Source organism: Bos grunniens, chromosome 21 (genome assembly GCF_055505025.1).
Source record: "Bos grunniens cultivar Pamir isolate PY7600 chromosome 21, Bosgru_T2T1.0, whole genome shotgun sequence".
In the NCBI taxonomy this organism is placed as follows: Eukaryota; Metazoa; Chordata; class Mammalia; order Artiodactyla; family Bovidae; genus Bos; species Bos grunniens.
In genome coordinates this window covers 35719260-35738707 of record NC_141185.1, presented here as the reverse complement: position 1 = coordinate 35738707, position 19448 = coordinate 35719260, and the positions used below count along the sequence as shown (strand labels likewise).

General features: G+C 46.0%; 1 pseudogene; it reads right to left on the bottom strand.

Annotated features, from left to right (window-relative positions):
• Positions 1–16035: 16035 nt before the first annotated feature.
• Positions 16036–17984, bottom strand: LOC147349354 (mast cell protease 3-like; annotated as a pseudogene).
• Positions 17985–19448: the final 1464 nt, after the last annotated feature.

Sequence of the window (19448 nt, the reverse complement as noted above, 5' to 3'; positions counted from 1 at the left end):
AGCCTGTTGGATGGGAGTTCCACGTGAAATGGGAGTGGGTGCCAGGGAGGCAACACAGAATTCCCCCACCACTACCCAGAGAATGGCATTCTGATGTCCCTATACAATTTGGTAACCAAATTATCCTGGTCATGTCCCAACAGTGGAAAAGGTGGACAGAGTCATATAATTGAAAACATCATGGGGCCTAAACACCTTGATCTCAAGTCTCTTCTAAAGCAATGAAACCTTTGATTAAGAAACAAAGCCCACTGTCAAAATGGATTCTGGCAGGGGAGCCACAGGTAACCAGGGCATGGTGTCCAAGCCAAGCCCACATCGGGTGAGCGTGTGTCCACATCTGGCCTCTCTCCCGTGTGGACACAGTTCTCACCCTACACCCCGCATTGGGCATCCTGGATCAGGTAACAGAATACAAGTGAGGCGGTGATTCAATGCCCACGGGGGATAAGGAGGGTGTTCACACAAGGGATGGGTGGTTTCTGAGCAACGGGGGTTTACAGGCCTTCTCGGGGGTGGGGGAAATCAGGTGGGATTTATCAGAGCAGGACAAATAGGGTGAGGTGGGCATTGGTAGGAAGGGGCCACCTAATGTGCGTCACCAGATCCTGGGGCGCGGGGATCAGGGGATGCCCTTGGGGATGATGGGTGAGAGATCGGTTATATATTTATCTCTGCAGATGCTGATCAGATAAGTCAACTTATTCAGGCTACTGAGCTAGGTTTTTCACTGAGGATTAGATGATGATTGTGGCAGTAGTGTTAACTTCCTGGGTCTGAAGGTTGGATGGTGGCTACATATGTCCTTGTTTGTACGAATTACATTCTATAGTATTTGAGAAGCAATAGAGTGCCGTTTCAGTAACTTATACTAGCAAACAGTTCTGGAGAGGAAAACATTTTGCATCGCGATTGCAACTTGTCTATGAGCTTGAGATTGTTTCCAATTTAAAAGGAAACCTGTGCCTTTCACATATATAATAATAACCTGTTTTAAGATATAATTTAAAACAAAATCTGTTACAGTAGTACCAAATATAGGTATAAGGCTGAGGAAAAACTTAACCAGAATTGTGAAAAACCTATTCATGCAAAATGTTAAACTGCTTCTGAAAAACACAAGAAGTCTTTAGAAACAGCAAGATATTCTTAGTTCTCAAATAGAATAGATCTACACCAAAAATGTACCGATTCTCCCAAGTTAATATATGAATATGGTTATAAAAATAATACATATAATGTGATTTTTAAAAGAAATCTATTGAATTTTTTCTCCTAGTGTTCCACAAGTTCTAGACAATTTCTAAAATTTATGTGGAAAATAAACACGAAAGAATCACTAGGGAAATTTTGTCCAAATGAAAAATGTATAATAAGGGAGAAGGTTAGCCTATCAGAGCTAAAAACTATGAAAGTTCTTTCTGGAACACAGTGGGATTTATTCTCTGTTCTTCTGCCCTGCTTTTCTGCTCTATTTTGTGATGTCTCATTTTGGCTTCTTTCTTGGCTTTCCGTTATATATCTACCTATTATTTTAGTTGTTACCCTGAAGGATATGCCTTCAGCCTCCCCTGTGGCTCAGATGGTAAAAAATCTGCCTGTAATGCCGGAGATCTGGGTTTGAGCCCTGGGTTGGGAAGATCCCCTGGAGAAGGGAATGGCTACCCACTCCAGGTTTCTTGCCTGGGAAATCCCATGGATGGAGGAGCCTGGCAGCTGTAGTCTCTGGGGCTGCAAAGACTCAGACGGGACCGAGCAGCTAATACTTTCACTTTGTTTTTCACTCATATGTGAACCTCGTATGGTATATTTTCCCTCGTCTCCCTTCTCACCCTTTGAGTTATCTTTGTCATACACTTCACCACTATATGCCTCATATACTATTTTGCCTTAAATAGTCAATAATCGATGTAAGAAACTGATATAAATTCTTTTCCATTTAGTCACTTTTTAAAAATTAAAGTGTAGCAACTCAGTATTAGTTTCTGGTGTACAGTGTAGTACCCCATATTTTTATAGTTTATACTGCATATAAAGTTATTATATAGTATTGACTACATACCCAGCGCTGTACATTATATCCATGTATCCTATTTATTTGATACCTACTGGTTTGTACCTCTTAATCCCCTTCGACTATCTTGTCTCTGTCACCACCCACTGCCCTCTGGTAACCACTAATTTGTCCTCTGTATCTATGAGTCTGTTTCTATTTTGTTAAATTTGTTCAACTGTTTTATATTTTAGATTCTACATATAAGTGAAAATGTGTAGTAGTTATCCTTCTCTGTCTGATATCACTAAACTTAATACTTTACAGGTCCATTCATGTTGTTGCAAATGGACAAATTTCATTTTTTTATGGCTGAGTAGATACTATTGTGTGTATATATATGCCACCCCTTCTCTATCCATTCATCTGTTAATGGATGCTGAGCTTGATTTCATAGCTTGGTTTTTGTAAATAATGCTTTTCTGAACATTGGAGTGCATATATTAATGACGTATTGAATTAGTGCTTTTCTTTACTTTGGATATATACCCAGGTGTGGAATTACTGAATCCTATATAGACTGGTTCCAAATAGGAAAAGGAGTACGTCAAGGCTGTATATTGTCACCCTGCTTATGTAGCTTATATGCAGAGTACATCATGAGAACCGCTGGGCTGGAAGAAGCACAAGCTGGAATCAAGGTTGCTGGGAGAAATATCAATAACCTCAGATATGCAGATGACACCACCCTTATGGCAGAAAGTGAAGAGGAACTAAAAAGCCTTTTGATGAAAGTGAAAGTGAGAGTGAATAAGTTGGCTTAAAGCTCAACATTCAGAAAACGAAGATCATGCTATCTGGTCTGATCACTTCATGGGAAATAGATGGGGAAACAGTGGAAACAGTGTCAGACTTTATTTTTTTGGGCTCCAAAATCACTGCAGATGGTGATTGCAGCCATGAAATTAAAAGACGCTTACTCCTTGGAAGGAAAGTTATGACCAACCTAGACAGCATATTCAAAAGCAGAGACATTACTTTGCCAACAAAGGTTCGTCTAGTCAAGGCTATGGTTTTTCCAGCGGTCATGTATGGGTGTGAGAGTTGGACTGTAAAGAAAGCTGAGTGCAGAAGGATTGATGCTTTTGAACTGTGGTGTTGGAGAAGACTCTTGAGAGTCCCTTGGACTGCAAGGAGATCCAACCAGTCCATTCTGAAGGAGATCAGCCCTGGGATTTCTTTGGAGGGAATGATGCTGAAGCTGAAACTCCAGTACTTTGGCCACCTCATGCGAAGAGTTGACTCATTGGAAAAGCCTCTGATGCTGGGAGGGATTGGGGGCAGGAGGAGAAGGGGATGACAATCCAATCAAAATTTATAAATAAATATGAATAAATTTACCCATGAAAGTGTTATACTCTAAAATCTGTAAAACACTGACTGAAGGAATTTGAAGACAATACCAATAAATGGAAAGATATTGCATGTTCAGGGATTGAAAAAGCTATTGTTACTAAAATGAGTGAACTACTCCGAGCAACCTACAGTTAAGGCAATACGTATGAAAACACCCATGACATTTTTCAGAACTAGAACAAATAGTCCCACAAATAATTCATCTGGAACAACAAAAGACTCCTTAGAGCCAAAGCAATGTTGAGGAAAAAGAACGAAGATGGGGTTATCAGGCTTCCTGAGGCTTCCCTGGTGGCTCAAATGGTAAAGACTCTGCCTACAATGCAAGAGCAGGGGTTCTATCCTTGGGTCAAGAAGATCCCCTGGAGAATGGAATGGCTATCCCTCCAGTGTTCTTGCCTGGAAAATTCCAGGGACAGAGAAGCCTGGCGGGCTACCGTCCCTGGGGTTGCAAAGAGTCAGACACAAGTGAGCAGCTAGCACTTTGACTGTTCATCACGCTCCCTCAGTTCAGACTACACTATAAAGCTACTGTAATCAAGATGGTATGAAACTGGCACAAAGAGGACACATAGACCAATGGAACAGAATGGAGGGCCCAGAAATGACCCACATATGTAAGGTCAGTTTATATCACAAAGGAGGCAAGATACATACAATAGAGAAAAGACAGTCTCTTTGATAAGTCATTTTGGCAAAACGGGACAGCTACACATAAAGGAATAAAATTAGAACATTTCTCACACCATACACGAAGACAAACTCAAACTTATTCAAGACAGAAACGATTAAATTCTTAGAAGAAAACACAAGCAGTGCACTCTTTGGTCAGGTCTTAGCAATACTTTTGTGGCTATTTCTCCTCAGGCAAGGGAAACAAAAGCAAAAGGAGCAAATGGGACCTAATCAAACTTCAAAGCTTTTGCACAGCAAAAGAAATCATTAACAAAACAAAAGAGAAACCTACTGACTACTGGAAAAACGGTAGCCTTGACTAGACAGACCTTTGTTGGCAAAGTAATGTCTCTGCTTTTGAATATGCTGTCTAGGTTGGTCATAACTTTCCTTCCAAGGAGTAAGCGTCTTTTAATTTCATAGCTGCAGTCACCATCTGCAGTGATTTTGGAGCCCAGAAAACAAACTCATCCACTGTGTCCACTGTTTCCCCATCGATTTGCCATGAAGTGATGGGACCAGATGACATGATCTTAGTTTTCTGAATGTTGAGCTTTAAACCAACATTTTCACTCTCCTCTTTCACTTTCATCAGGAGGCTCTTTAGTTCTTCCTCACTTTCTGCCATAAGGGTGGTGTCATCTGCATATCTGAGGTTATTGATATTTCTCCCGGCAATCTTGATTCCAGCTTGTGCTTCTTCCAGCCCAGCGTTTCTCATGATGTACTCTGCATATAAGTTATATAAGCAGGGTGACACTATGCAGTCTTGACAAACTCCTTTTCCTATTTGGAACCAGACTCTTGTTCCATGTCCAGTTCTAACTGTTGCTTCCTGACCTGCATATAGGTTTCTCAAGAGGCAGGTCAGGTGCTCTGGTATTCCCATCTCTTTCAGAATTTTCCACAGTTTATTGTGATCCACACAGTCAAAGGCTTTGGCATATTCAATAAAGCAGAAATAGATGTTTTTCGGGAACTCTCTTCCTTTTTCGATGATCCAGTGCATGTTGGCAATTTGACCTCTGGTTCCTCTGCCTTTTCTAAAACCAGCTTGAACATCTGGAAGTTCATGGTTCATGTATTGCTGAAGCCTGGCTTGGAGAATTTTGACCATTACTTTACTAGTGTGTGAGATGAGTGCAATTGTGTGGTAGTTTGAGCATTCTTTGGCATTGCCTTTCTTTGGGATTGGAATAGACCTGACCTTTTCCAGTCCTGTGGCCACTGCTGACTTTTCCTAATTTGCTGGAATATTGAGTGCAGCTGTTGGGTGCCACATTAGGCATTACTGACAAAATGGAGGCACGGCCCCCAATCCCCTCTCCTTGTCCCGCAGGCACAGACCTGGGATGAAGGAGTTAGGCCTTGTGATTCTGACTTGTTCTTTCCTTTCTTTGGTTGAATTGGCTGGAAAGAATGTTAAGGTGCTTAGTATTCTTGATAGAAGCATGAGAAAGCACAGAGCCTTCTGCAGTTGTGCCCAGAAAATAATCTATAAAGTAACCATTGACATTTGTTCAAGGATCTTTACAAAGAATGTTACAGGATGAGCACATAGGCCACAGCTTGAGGCCATGAGAAGGATTGTTATCTGAGACCTGTTTGTGAAGGAAATGTTTATGGCAAAGGAAGTTTGCTGAGTTTAGGGTTTAGGAATAGTGGAGAGTGAAAAAGTTGGCTTAAAGCTCAACATTCAGAAAACAAAGATTATGGCATCCGGTCCCATCACTTCATGGGAAATAGATGGGGAAACAGTGGAAACAGTGTCAGGCTTTATTTTTGGGGGCTCTAAAATCACTGCAGATGGTGACTGCAGCCATGAAATTAAGACGCTTAGTTTTAGAAGAAAATTTATGACCAACCTATATAGCATATTGAAAAGCAGAGACATTACTTTGCCAACAAAGGTCCATCTAGTCAAGGCTATGGTTTTTCCAGTAGTCATGTATGGATGTGAGAGTTGGACTGTGAAGAAGGCTGAGTGCCGAAGAATTGATGCTTTTGAAGTGTGGTGTTGGAGAAGACTCTTGAGAGTCCCTTGCACTGCAGGGAGATCCAACCAGTCCATTCTGAAGGAGATCAGCCCTGGGATTTCTTTGAAGGGAATGATGCTGAAGCTGAAACTCCAGTACTTTGGCCACCTCATGCCGAAGAGTTGACTCATTGGTAAAGACCTTGATGCTGTGAGGGATTGGGGGGAAGAGGAGAAGGGGATGACAGAGGATGAGATGGCTGGATGGCATCACTGCCTCGATGGACGTGATCTGAGTGAACTCTGGCAGTTGGTGATAGACTGGGAGACCTGGCATGCTACAATTCATGGGGTCGGAAAGAGTGGGACATGACTGAGCGACTGAACTGAACTGAACTGAACTGAAGAATAGCTAGAAGCCTTTTTAGGATTTCTGTTTTGTTCCTAATCTTAGGGGAAAAGCTTTCAGCTTTTCACTGATGAATGTGATGTAAGTGGTGGGTCTGTCATGGAAAGTGAAAGTGTTAGTCATTCAGTCATGTCCAACTCTTTGGGACCCCATGGACTGTAGCCCACTGGGCTCCTTTGTTCATGGAATTCTCCAGGCAAGAATACTGGGGTGGTAGCCATTCCCTTCTCCAGAGGATCTTCCTCACCCAGGGATTGAACCTGGGTCTCCTGCATTGCAGGCAGACTTTTAATGTCTGAGCCACAAGGGAAGCCCAACGTGGATCTGTCATAAACAGCCTGTATTTTGCTGAGATATATTTCCTCTGTACCAAGTTTGTTGAGAGTTTTTATCCTGAATGGGCTCAGACAGTAGAACCTGTATTGTGTGCACTGTACCACTGTACAATCATAGTGTCCAGCACTTAGTAGGTGATCTACCAGCATTTGTATTGATAAATGAAAAATGTGCTTTTCAGTCCTACTAAGGACAGGAGCCCTTTCTAACTCAAAAGGCCCCAGCTGACCAGCAGGGAATCTTGGCCCAGAGACCAGCTATGACTAAAGGGACAGGATGAAAGGTTCTCTTTCAAACTAACCAAGCTGATCACTGGATCACAGACTTGTTTAACCCAGTGAAACTATGAGCTGTGCCATGTAGGGCCACCCAAGACAGATGGTGGAGACTTCTGACAAAACACGGTCTACTGGAGAAGGGAATGGCAAACCACTTCAGTATTCTTGCCGTGAAAACCCCATGAACAATATGAAAAGGCAAAAAGATATGATACTGAAAGATGAACTCCCCATATCGGTTGGTGACTAATATGCTACTGGAGAAGAGTAGAGAAATAGCTCCAGAAAGAATGAAGAGTTTGAGTCAAAGTGAAAACAATGCCTAGTATGGATGTGACTTGTGATGAAAGTAAGATCTGATGCTATAAAGGACAATATTGCATAGAAACCTGGAATGTTAGGCCCGTGAATCAAGGTAAATTGGAAGTGGTCAAACAGGAGATGGCAAGGGTGAACATTGACAGTTTAGGAATCAGTGAACTAAAATGGACCAAACAGGCAAGTTTAATTCAGATGACCATGAAATCTACTCCTGTGGGCATGAATGCCTTAGAAGAAATGGAGTAGTCCTCATAGTCAACAAGAGAGTCCAAAATGCAGTACTTCAGTTCAATCTCAAAAAATGACAGAATGATCTCTGTTTGTTTCCAAGGCAGACCATTAAATATCATAGAAATCCAAGTCTATGCCCCAGCCACTACTGCCAAAGAAGCTGAATGGTTCTATGAAGACCTACAAGACCTTCTAGAACTAACACCAAAAAAAGATGTCCTTTTTATCATGGGGATAGGAATGCAAAAGTCGGAAGTCAAGAGATACTTGGAGTAACAAGTAAGTTTGACCTTGGAGTACAAAATGAAACAGGTCAAAGGCTAACAGAGCTTTGTCAAGAGAACGCAGTGGTCCTAGCAAACATCCTCTTCCAACAACATAAGAGACGACTCTAAACATGGACATCACCAGATGGTCAATACTGAAATCAGATTGATTATGTTCTTTGTAGCCGAAGATGGAGAAGCTCTATACAGTCAGCAAAAACAAGACCAGGAGCTAACTGTGGCTCAAATCATGAACTGCTTATTGCAAAATTCAGACTTCAGTTGAAGAAAGTAGGGAAAACAGGTCATTCAGGTATGATCTAAATCAAATCTCTTAAGATTTTACAGTGGAAGTGACAAGTAGATTCAAGGGATTAGACATGATAGATAGAATGCCTAAAGAACTATGGATGGAGGTTCATAACATTGTACAGGAGGTGGTGATCAAAACCAACCCCAAGAAGAAGAAATGCAAAAAGGCAAAATGGTTGTCTGAGGAGGCCTTACAAATAGCCGAGGAAAGAAGAGAAGCAAAAGGCAAAGGAGAAAAGGAAAGATACATCCGTCTGAATGCACAGTTCCAAAGAATAGCAAGGAGAGACAAAGCCTTCTCAAGTGATCAATGCAAAGAAATAGAGGAAAACAATAGAATGGGAAGACTACAGATCTCTTCCAGAAAATTAGAGATACCAATGGGAACATTTCATGCAAAGATGGGAACAATAAAGAACAGAAAAGGCCTAACAGAAGCAGAAGATATTAAGTAGAAGTGGCAAGAATACACAGAAGAACATTACAAAAAAGACCTTAATGACCCAGATAACCATGATGGTGTGATCACTCACCTAGAGACAGACATCCTGGAGTACAAAGACAAGTGTGCCTTCAGTTCAATTCAGTTCAGTTGCTCAGTCGTGTCCAACTCTTTGCCACCCTATGGACTGTAGCACACCAGGCCTTCCTGTCCATCACCAACTCCTGGAGTTTACTCAAACTTATGTTCATTGAGTCGGTGATGCCATGCAACCATCTCTTCCTCTGTTGACCCCTTCCCCTCCTGCCTTCAATCTTTCCCAGCATCAAGGTCTTTTCCAATGAGTCAGTTTTCGCATCAGGTGGCCAAAGTATTGGAGTTTCAGCTTCAACATCATCCATCCAATGAATATTCAGGACTGATTTCCTTTCGGATGAACTGGTTGGATCTCCTTTCATTCCAAAGACACTCCTGAGTCTTCTCCAACACCACAGTTCAAAAGCATCAATTCTTCGGTGCTCAGCTGTCTTTATAGTCCAACTCTCACATCCATACATGACTACTAGAAAAACCAAAGCTTTGACTAGAGAGACATTTGTTGGCAAAGTAATGTCTCTGCTTTTTTAATATGCTATCTAGGTTGGTCATAACTTTTCTTCCAACGAGCAAGCGTCTTTTAATTTCATGGCTACAATCACCATCTGCAGTGATTTTGGAGCCCCCAAAAAGAAAGTCTGTCACTGTTTCCATTGCTTAGTTGTTTCCATTCCTAAGTGGGAAACATCACTATGAACAAAGCTAGTGGAGGTGATAGAATTCCAGTTGAGCTATTTCAAATCCTAAAAGATGATGCTGTGAACGTGCTCACTCAATATGTCAGCAAATTTGGACAACTCACCAGTGCCCACAGGACTGGTAAGGATTAGTTTTCATTCCAATCCCAAAGAAAGGCAATGCCAAAGAATGTTGAAACTGCCCCACAATTGCACTCATGTCACACACTAGCATACTCACACACTAGCCCCAGGATGTGTCTTGGTGTCTAGAGGGTGAAACAGTCCCCAGGTCCCAGATCTTCTGCAAACACACTTCTCCCCAGATCCAAGCAAAGTAGATGTCATTCTCACCTTAAAGGAAGCTTTCTTTGTCTTTGGGTCCCCTATACATAGCTGGATGGCGTTGGTGTAATAGTTGTGTAAGTGAGACTCACACATTTGATCCTCCTGCATGGTCAGCTTTACCTCCTGCAGTGAGTTAGGGTAGGTGCCCATGGAGTCCTTCCCCACAGCTGGCCACACTGCAGGTCTGTCCTGGCTTCATGCAGGCCATGGCCCTGGGCAGGCGGAGCTGCCTCACAGCTGCAGTCTGCTTAGCCTTTCTCTCCAGCTATGGGAAGAGGCAAGAGTCTGGCTCAGCCAGTGGTCCCCAAGCCTGGACAGGGCAGTGACGTTGATGTGTCTGCCCTCTCTCCTGAGCCACAGGGACTGGTCAGGCAGCCAGGATGGGAGGGATGAAAGGGCAGGAGATCCTGGGAGGGCAATCTGATCCCAGGAGGGCAGGGCCAGTGGGGAGTTTTCCTTGCCTGCAGTAACATGATGTCGTTGGAGAAGTTCTTAGGATTATAGTCTGGGTGGCGGATGACTCTCCTCACCCGGATGACCTGCTGGGTCCTCTCCTGCTGTTTGATGTTGTGGGCCCCCAGGGTGATGAAGATTGAGCTGCTCAGAGACCAGAGCAGAGGTGTGGGGATCATGGGGTCACTAGAGATATAGCCCAGGAGCTGTGACAGGCAGCTGAGACCAGGGCAGGCAGCAGCTGAGGGGGAATAGAGGTGACAGAAGGTCCTGGGGCTGAGTGACTCTGGGCCCAGTGCTTCTCAGGGACATGAAGGCAGGGCTCCAGAAGCTTTCTCAGCAATATTGTGAAGTGACTCTGAGTTTGGGTTTTGGCTCTCACTGCACACTCTCATCCTTCTCTGATGCTTTATTTGGCCATTGTGGGTCAAGCCTTCTCAACCTGTCTCTTGTTCTCACCTCCGACCCACTGACCTCAAAACCTTTCTTGTCCTGTTTCTCAGCTTTTAATCACCCTAGTCCTGCTCATCAGATGGCTTGTCTGATGAGCTCTTGTGGTCCTGATTTCCAGGATCCTGGGGTGAAGGAGGGGTACCCCTGGGCTCAGCTCCTGGGGAGAGGACGGGTCCCTGTCGAGGCCTCAGGTAGGGTAGGCTGGCTAATGCCCCTCACCTTCCTCTGCAGTGAGCAGCTGTCAGAACAAAGTCCTTTTGTATGAGAACACCGCCACACCTCTTCCAACTCTTCTCACCCAGAAACTGAAGCAAACCATGTAGGGGCTTGGCCTCATGGCCCCCAGTGATCTCCTCTGAAAGAAAAGGCTGAAAGATGGGGAGATGGGAGAGGCTATGGTTAGAAGGGAGGTTCGGGAAGGTGGCAGTCAAGGTGGGTCGACAGTGCCCAACAGACACTAGGGGAGAGTCCCCCAGGGTCTCACGGCGGTGGGATAACCTGCTGGGAGCTGGTGAGAGACATTCCACTCGTGACAGAGGTCATGAGGAAGGAGGCTCGGCATACGCAAAGGCGGGATCGAGCCTCAGGAGTCCCCCTGGATATTCTCGAACATCTACCCCCAAAAAACCAGAGTCTGCCTACTTTATTGCTTTGTGCTGTCACTCTGACTTTACTGGGGGCTGTCCCCTACCACCATCTCGCTCTCTCTGTCAAAGAGTTAACTTACAGCTCCAATTAATAAAGTTCCTGGGCAACTAGGAGTGTTTAAATCCAAACCCTCAGATGGCTCTCTAACTCGCCTGACAAGTTTACCCGGACTCCTACAGCTATGCATACGATTGTTTACAGTCTCCCAGCCTCGAGAGGCACGGGAAGCTTAAGATATTCAAATAGCTTAGAGCCTCTCAGAGAGTTAGAAACTGTCAGAATAAAACGAGTGAAAGATTTCATTGATGAGCCAATGCTTGTTGCCAAGTTTTCACATCCCCTGTATTGTATCCTTGAATGTGTATTAATTAATATAGTTGGTATGTAGAAAAAACATAAGTAGTGGCCTTGGTGTTAGCAACTTTAGACCCTTAAGGTAATAAATTCTTTCCTTTGTTGTAAGCCCATTACACATCTGCCCTATAGGAATGCAATTTTAACTAACACCTTTGGAAGATGGCGCCAAACCTTAAAATAATTACTCTTAGAGAAAATAAGTCTTTGTAGATAAGTCTTTGTCAAGAGTCATAAAATGTTAATAGGCCTTCTGGCCAGAAGATGTAAATCACCTAAACCATTTGTATATGATAAATTTGCAGGAAAGAAACCCTGGTTTTTGATAAGGATCAAAGACTGCTGACTTTGCATCCCCTATTATCCTCTATGTGTAACTTAGGGTATAAAAGCCCCTGTTGAAAATAGAGCTACGGGCCTTGCTCACCAAAGCTTGGTGTCCCCATGTCATTCTTCCCCTCAATTTCCAGCTGAGTCTCCATCTGGAGCGCGGATATCCTCTGCGACCATTTATTTGCCTGGGCTTCTAAGACCCGCTCGAGAAGGTGTCTAAGGTGGGGCACCTTCCGCTATTCGAGAGGGCGCCTGCGGCCTCTGTGGTCAGAGCTAACCTGGTGTCACGGGTTATATTGATTCTCTGCATAAACCAAGCTACTCAGCTTCTTTTCTCCACTGAATTTTCCTACTGAGCTATCCTCATTCTATTACTCTTTATATTTCTAATTAACATTTGAATAGGTCGCCGAAGCCGTCTCTCCTTCGAATACCCTGGATCAGCCGGGGCTGGACCCTGGCAATAACCTTTCCTGAACCCCAAACCTCAGTATTGTTCTCCACATCCTGAGTCACACACACATATGAAGGGGCCCGAGACTGCCTTCCAGAGGGTGGAGCCCAGAAGATCATGGATGGGACCCCCTGATGAGCCCTCATTCTCATGGAGTCTCCTGGACCCCTCTGAGCCTCTGCTAACATCCTGATTGGTGCCATTTTCTGATAATCCACCTATGAGTTTATGGAGTTGGGTTTTCTAAAATCCTCATGTCCTAGGGCATAACGCATCCCAGGATCTCAGTAAACATCTGTTGACTGGACGCCTGAATGGCCTCCAATTAGCTTTTGGCTGAGGTTTGGTGGGGATAGTACTGGTGGGATTTAAGACCACAGGGATGGGGGAGGACACTGCCAAAGACACTGGGGCAGAAAATGAACTGCTTAGGGCCTGGGGAAGAGTAACGACACCCAGAGAGCTTTGGGTGCTGCCATGTAGCCATTTCTGACCAGTGACACCCTGGGCTCCTCTCCTGGGCAGGAGTGAAGGGCGGGGAAACTAACAAGTTTCTCTGGTTCTTAAGCTGGGTCCACTGAGAACTCCCGCGCTGTGGATGGTTTGTCTGAGTTGTCCTTTCCTGGCTGGAGTGAGGAATTTTCCTACTTGTGCTTTGTAGCTCCACATCCTCCAGGAAATGCACAACCCACTTTACCAGTGGTGAGAGAGGGGCTAAGAGCTACAAAAGCTTTTAGTGAAAGCTTGCTTCCTACCACCCATCCTTGCTGAATGTCTATGCAGCATCAAACTTGTAGTCTCAGTTGGGATGGGAGCTGGTTCAGAAATTGGAGCTGAGCAGAAGGGCCAGGATGTCGGGAGGTTTAGTAAGATGTGCTACCCTGTCAGGAATGGGGACGGTCACTCACATATCCCAGCCTGGGAGGCAGAAGAAAGGCCATCAGGAGCAGGAGTAGCTGCATCTTCCAGAAGATTTGCCCAGGTCAGAGCTGCTGGGGTTTCTTCCTTCCAGACACAAAGCACAGGGGAAGGAAGCAAGGGAGGCTCAGTGCCCCCACAGCACCCCCAGAGCTGCGCTCCCCCCAGCCGGGTGTGAGCATGTCACATGTGCCCATGTTCTCTGCTGTGGGATAGGTGAGAACGACACAGTCACCACCCTTGCACCCCCACTGCTGAGTCACAGAGCAAGAGGAACAGCAAGAAAGTGGAGGCTGTGTTGCAGCCAGGGGAGGAGCTGGATCCCCAAGGCCCTCAGTGACTGAATCAGGAGGGTCTGCATTTCTCCCCTCTTGGGTCTTCTTTGATTCTGGGGAAAGCATGAAGAATTACCCAAGAGGTGAGGATCAGGGATTCAGCGACTTGGCTCCTGTACTTGGGAAGCTCAGGGGCTGGAGGAGACCTAGAATCTATGGGCAGAAGACACGTGCGTGAGGAATATGGCATGGGGCTCTGCTTGGGGCCGAGGGTGAGGCAGAGACTGCACTTGCTTTAGGAGCAGAGAGGCCTGGACTCAGCCAAATGGCCCAAACAGCAACCCCATTTCGTATCTTTCCAGGGTTCCAGCCTCACATTTTTGGAGGATTTAGAATCTCTTGTTTAAATATAAGTATTCTGAGAAAAGAGAGCCTTTCTTATCTGAAACTTTTGAATGAAAGTCCTGGACTTGATATTCACTGAACCAGGAAAAAACCATCACTGGGTCCTTCGGCTATGAGGCACATGGTTGGGTTGTGCTGAGGTATCCAGCACCCCTCAAGCTGAGATGGAGGCTGTCCCACCTGAATCAGGGTGTTTGTGAGTCAGGAGGGGCTTCCTTTCCAGAAATGCTGGTGACTGGTGAGTGGTGAAGGGGAAATAGATGCCCGTTATCTAATACTTACTCCCCACTAGGTATTCCCTGTCCAGAGCCCAGAGAGCCATCTATCTGCTGTCTCTGGGCCAGGCCATCCTAAACATGTGCAGATGACCCCCACACTCTCACCAGTATGAGGACAGAAGAAAGAGGAATGGAAAGGAGGGCATGAGGAGCTCTAAACAACCCAATCCCAAGGGAGTTGAAGCAAGAGCATCTTATGAATAAATAGAAAAATAGTGGAAGGAAATATGCTTAAGCGTTAGTGACGATGATCTGAGATTGTGAAATTCTTAGTAATTTTTATTTTCTGATATATATATATGTTCTGTTTTAGTTGTCTTTCTGTGATGAATATGTTCCATTTATGAGGAATATTGTTTTGATGAATATGTGTTACTTTCTACCCAAAACACATTTTGTGATGGTTGAAGCTCACTCTCCATTCTCATGTTCAGCAAACCACTTCCCCGCAGTGCTCTCTAAGGTGTATGTTTTAAAAGTGATGTTGGTTTTCTCAATATGTACCTGTAGTAAAACCTCAAGATTGATGAAAAATAGAAAAAAAAAAAATATATCCAATAGTCTATCGGTATAGACACCTTTGAAACTTTAGGATACCATGAAACCAAATATTGCTTTACAGTGACTTTCCTTTGGAGATAAATATATTTACACACACACACACACACACACACGCGAGCAATGAAGGTGGGAGCAGCTACCTCAGCCCAAGGTGGAAAAGCTCCCTCAAGGTCACTTGGGGCTGAAGGAGGATGTGCCCTCAGGACACCAGAGGCTGCACAGGGCCCTGGGCCCAGGACTCCAAGACAGGGCTGTGACAGGCACTTGCGCTGAGCTTGGGAATACTGAAGTGAAGTGAAGTCGCTCAGTCGTTTCTGACTCTTTGCGACCCCATGGACAGTAGCCTACCAGGCTCCGCTGTCCATGGGATTTTCCAGGCAAGAATACTGGAGTGGGTTGCCATTTCCTTCTCCAGGGGATCTTCCCGACCCAGGGATTGAACCCGGGTCTCCTGTACTGCACACAGACGCTTTGCCGTCTGAGCCACCAGGGAATACTGAAGGCCTTCTGAAACTTTCTCAGGCTTCTGACCTCTGCCTGCTCTGATGCAGGGAGGGAACACTCATGGGGTGAACCACACCTTTGTAAACCTCCCCATTTCTGTTAGGGTGGACAAGTGCCCCCTCAACCCCAGAGTTTCTCTGGGGATCCCCTTTCCAAATCTGGATTCTCTTCTGTTGCCCCCTGGGCACTGGGATGTGGGGGAGGGGAGTAGGTGTGGACGAGGAGGAGGGCGTATGGATGACACACAAGGGTGGGAATCGAGAGACCTATACTCCTGAGGAGGGGTCTCCCTTCTCTGATGGAGCTCACGGGCAGCCTGCAGGGGGAGCTGGCACTGGGGACATGTGGCTGGAGGGAGCTGGCTATTGGTACAGTAGAAGTTTTATTCCAGAGATGGAAGGTGGGGGTGAGAGGGGTGGTGTATGTGCCAGAGGGGGAAGCTGGTGACAGATCAGAAATGTGAACAGATGTTTCCCTGGCAGAGTAGGTGCCTAATGAGTATGTGAATAAAGGAGGAATCAGTGATTTCTGCTCAAAAGATAAAACTTTATTAAGTTCCAGGCAGCCCTCCTCCACCCAACACCTCTACTCCAGGGAAGATGGACAGATCAATCCTGGGGGACCTCAGTTTGGTCCCTGCAGTCTGTACATTTTCATTGTTTCTTTGATCCATTGCTGAAACCTTGAGATTCTGGTGTAGACATCTGGAGGTGTATCTTCTCCATAGGACACAATGCCCGGGGCCACACCATTACATACGAGGGGGCCCCCAGAGTCACCCTGGGGGCAGAGAGAGCAAGGGCTGAGCTCACCTTCTTCAGGTCTGGTCTCCCTGCGACCCTGGGGTGTGGTCCCTGTTAGGGGCCCTGGCTGATATCAGGGCTTTGTTGGTCCTGATGTTTCAATCTGGCCCTGACAATCCCCCTCCTCCTGCAGGAAGCCTCCACCCATATGTGACTGTGGGGCAGTGTTTACCCCCCAGGAACACGGGACAGAGACCAGATAGGAGGACAGGCTGGGGACGAGGCTCATTCCCACTGCTCCCCATCCCCACAGCTTGGCTGTGCCCAGGGCTTTGCATGCATAAAGGTGTGTTACTCACATTCATAGCCTTCTTCCTCATCCTTGGGTTTCCCACACATATCTGGGTGTCGGTGTTGTAAACTTCATAGCGAGATTTGCATTTCTCATCCCTTTGGACTTCAAGCTCTACCTCCTGCAGTTTTTTTGCGGTGGAGCCACTCACACGGAGGAGTCCCCAGCCAGCCACACTGCACAGCATCCCTGGGTTCACCATATCTGAGCTGCTGGGCAGGCTGATGGTGCTCACAGCAGCGGTCACTTTGGCCCTTCTCTTCAGCTGAAGGCAGAGGAAAGGCATTCTCACCTACTGATGGCCCACAGAAACTGCAGGACATTTGTGGAGTTGCCTTCCACCAGCCCTGGGACCACAGAAGGGGACGTATAGAAGGAAGGTCAGGGATGAGTCATGGGGGATGCAGAACCCTGGGAGGAAAGTGTCCCAGAACCAGTGCAGCCGCGTGTCCCACCTGCAGTAACATGAGGTCGTTGGCATACGTCTCACTATTATAGTCTGGGTAGGGATGGTTCTTCTTAGCCGGATGACCTGCTGGGTCCTCTCCTTCTTCTTGATGTTGTGGGCCCCCAGTGTGACCTTAATTGATCTGCATACATAGCAGAGAGGGAAGGGGAGTCACAGGAAATACAGACCAGGAGCCTGAAGGACAGAGCACTGCTGGGAACAGGGCAGGTCTGGGGAGAGAATTCTAGACAATGGACCCTGGGTCTGGGCTTCTCTGTGCTGCCTGCTTCTGGCAGCCTGGGCAGGGTGGTAGTTCCTGGAGTCCACGGAGGGTGTTCAATCCTGCACAGGCTTGGCTGTCTCTAAGGAAAACGTGAACTTCTCACATTTGCACTCTGGACTCCAGGTACAACCTTGGCTTCCTTCTGTCTCAGGTTTGATCAGTTCCTTCTTTCTATGCATCACTGGCATTGACCTGTCCATCTCTCCCCAAGGCTCACCTGTCCTCCAAAGAACTTCCTGTGTTGCTGGTAGCCAAGATCAGCAGCCCCTGAGAAGAGGGTTCCCTGGGAGGGCTCAACAGAGGTTTGGGGGCCCGGCACTGCTCCTCACCTTTCCAGGCAGTGAGCCGCTGTCAGCACGAAGTCCTCATGCATGAGGAAACCCCCATAGCTGTAACGTTTCCCTGAAGTCTTGAATTGACGAAACACCATGTAGGGACGGGAGTGAGGCTTGGCCTCTTGGCCCTCGATGATTTTCCCTGAAAGAAAGATTCCAGCCTGCCCGCTGTGCTCATGGAGCCAAAGGCTAGAGAGGGGAGATGGGCCCAGATTTGTTGGGCTTTGAGGGAATTTGACCTGAATTCAGAAATTTCCTTACATGGACCAGGGCCAGGGCGTGCATGAGTGTAGCATCTGAGCAGGTCTGTGCCATGTGGGGTGGGTCTGGGCCTCTGAGGATGGGACTGTCACTCACCTGCCTCCCCAGTGGGGAACAGAAGAAGGGCCGCCAGGAGCAGGAACAGGACCATCTCTCTAGGAAGGCTGATCAGATTCTGAATAGCTGCTGCTTCTGTCTGGTCTTTTAATCCTAAGTGTCTGCTCTGGTGTGGTTTTTACCACTTGAGACTTTTCTGAAAGCCTTACACCTCTGTCTGATCAGGTCTTGGGGTCTGAGTGGAGTACGTACTTAGTGGTCACCACAGAGGCACCCATAAGCTCTTGGTTTAGTGCCATTACTCGGCAGAAAACAAGAAAATCGCTACAAGCAGGAGTAGTGAGAGGTCGTATCAGCAAGTACCAGATCTTTGAGACCCAACATCCTGGCGCTCATGATGAAAGATTCAAGAATGTCTTCATTTCTGTGGTTCTCTTTAGATCACCAGGGTCATTATTTATTTAATAATTTTATTTCATTTTTAAGTGGAGGAAAATTGCTTTACAATATTGTGATGGTTTCTGCCATATGTCATAATGAATCAGCCATAGGTATAAATGTCCCCTCCCCCTTAAACCGCCTTCCCACCTCCCTCTCCATCCCACCTCCATAGGTTGTCATAGAGCACTGGCTTTGGGTTACCTGCATCATGCAGCAAATTCCCACTGGCTATTTATTTTATCTTTACAAAAGGTAATATATATGTTTCAATACTACACCCTCAAGTCATCCCACATTCTCCCTCCATCACTGTGACCGTAAGTCTGCTCTTTATGTCTGTATCTCCTTTGCTGCCCTGCAAATAGGATCATCAGTACCATCTTTCTATTACATAGAAAGAGTTCATACATATGCCTTAATATACTATATGTGTCTTCCTCTTTCTGACTTATTTCACTCCATACAATAGGTTCTAGGTTCATCCACCTCATTTGAATGGATTCAAATGCATTCCTTTTTATAGCTGCGTAACATTCCATTGTGTATATGTACCATAGTTTCTTTATCCGTTCATCTGTTGATCTAGGTTGCTTCCAAGTCCCATCAATTGCAAGTAGTGCTGCACTGAACACTGGGGTATATACACCTTTTTCAATTATGGTTTTCTTAGGGTATATGCCCAGGACTGAGGTGCTGCATCATATGATAATTTTGTTCCTAGGAGAAGGCAATGGCACCCCACTCCAGTACCGTTGCCCGGAAAATCCCATGGGTGGAGAAGCCTGGTAGCCTGCAGTCCATGGGGTCGCTAAGAGTCAGACACGACTGAGCGACTTCACTTTCACTTTCCACTTTCATGCATTGGAGAAGGAAATGGCAACCCACTCCAGTGTTCTTGCCTGGAGAATCCCAGGGACGGAGAAGCCTGGTAGGCTGCAGTCCATGGGGTCGCACAGAGTCAGACATGACTAAAGTGACTTAGCAGCAGCAGCAGCAGCAGTTCTTTAAGGAGTCTGCATACTGTTCTACCTAGTGACTGTATCAATTTGCATTCCTACCCAGAGTGCAAGAGGGTTCTCTCTTCTCCACAGCCTCTCCAGCATTTATTGTTTGTAGA